Genomic DNA, 1,945 nt, shown 5'->3' with positions numbered 1-1,945 from the left:
CAAAGTGAAGAATGAAGGGAAAGAAGCTGCTCATTAACTGCATTCCTGCTGGGCCGAGGAGCAGCCTGACTGGGGAAACCCCGCCCTTGCTTCTTCCCAACCTCAGGTGAGTGGGGACGCAGTTGTAGCAAATTGGAAGTTAGTTCCTCCTATGGAAACTCATCTCCAATTTCCTGTCACCCAGTTATGATTTTGAAAGCTGTTGCAGTACCAGAAAAAAAGCAATTGAACTACTTTCTCCTCCATCAGAATAACAACAAAACCAGAAAATACAGATTTCAGGCACAAGAATTCTTTACTCAGCCTAAGGCCACTAACCTGGGAATTATTTGTCCCCCTCAGCCCAACCCCTAAAATGACATCTATGAACAGATGTTCAAGATTTTGGATAAATGGACGAATTAATGAAGAGATTACACCCCCTCCCTGGCACGTGATAGACCTTACTTCAGAAGGAACTCCCTAGTGTTGAGGGCATAAATGACAAAATCAAGGATTCCAGTACAGTTCTTCTTGAATGTGGGAAGATTAACTATGACTGGAAGTCTTGTTCAGCGTGAAGATTTTATTCCTTCACCGTGAAGGTTCAGCATATAGGAACCTTGAGTACTTTGATAGCAGAGGCATGGGGCGGTGGGCTGAGGCCAGAGGTCTAACTGACCCTTAGGGCATCGTAGCTGGGTGTATTCCACTCCTTCCTGACCCCGGCCCTGCTTCAGCTGAAGGGAGGCCTCCTGGCCATTGTGTCCCCGACTAGCTGGCTCTGGACTCTGGTCCCCCTCTCTCCCCAACCTGGCAGTTGCAACAAGGGGTCCCGCAAGGGCATTTGACCGTACAAATAATTTGCGTGGCTAGTTTCTCAGTTTTCCCAAGATGCTACATAACTAGTGACATTCTGGATGCGTGGAAAAAGTTAATTATGACATATAATGGACGCCTTGGGGGGCATTGGGGCATTCTCATAGTGCTCCAGTTGAGAAAGGCTGGAATAGACATTTGCCTCAGCTGAAAATAGACCTTTGGTGTGAACAGAAAAGCCTGTCTCAGTTTTCTCAGCCGAAACACACCCTCCTCCTCTTCAAAGCCTTGCCTAAGATTTACTGCCTCCTAGCGGTCTTTTCTTTCTTACAACCCGTGATCCCACCCCCCAGACCTGCTACAGTTGAGCGTCGCTTGGGTAAAAGAGATGAGAAGAAAGAGAGAAGGCTTGAAGTCAGGCAGACCTGGTTCCAATCCTAGCTCTGCTAACTTACCAGCTTCGTGACTTGGAGCAGCTTATGAACTTCAACTTCCCCATTTGGAAAAGAGAGATTAAAAGTGATAAAGCCTGACGTTCAGTGTCTGATGTCGAAAAGACTATTTCAGTTACGTGCTACTGTGTAACAAACCACCCTAGTATTTAGGGCTCGAAACACCAGATCTCATGATTTTACAGTTTGATTTTACAGACAGTCGTGCCAGGAGGACCTGTCTCTAATCCATGACCTCTCTACTCCAGTCCCAGTGGATTGGACTTGACTAGCGCTGAAAGGTCTCAGGCAGCCACACGTATGTAGGGCTATGGTGCTGGCTGTCAGCTGGGATGCTGGGTTGTCCTACATGTGGCCTCTCATAATTTGGAAATCTGTCCTGAGATTCAACTACTAGACCTCTTAAGGTCTAGGCCCAGACTGGCACAGCATCACCTCCACTACATTCTTTTGGTTAAAGCAGGTCACATGGTCAGCCCAGATGCGAGGGGAGGGGAACAGACCCCAACTCTTTGGGAAGAGCACGATACCCTTGCTAGCCAAGATGGGGGGAACTCTTGCTGTCTTTTGCAGATGCCATTACAGAATGGCTTTAATATCTTACTTGTTATGAGAATGAAAGCAAACATGTAAGCAAGAGCACCTCACCTTTATTCTTTCCCCAAGGCTTAGTGAGACTCTGCTCCAATTTCTTC

The sequence above is a fragment of the Prionailurus viverrinus genome, chromosome C1 (assembly GCF_022837055.1).
Source record: "Prionailurus viverrinus isolate Anna chromosome C1, UM_Priviv_1.0, whole genome shotgun sequence".
Taxonomy (NCBI): domain Eukaryota; kingdom Metazoa; phylum Chordata; class Mammalia; order Carnivora; family Felidae; genus Prionailurus; species Prionailurus viverrinus.
Note: the sequence above shows the minus strand (reverse complement) of the source record.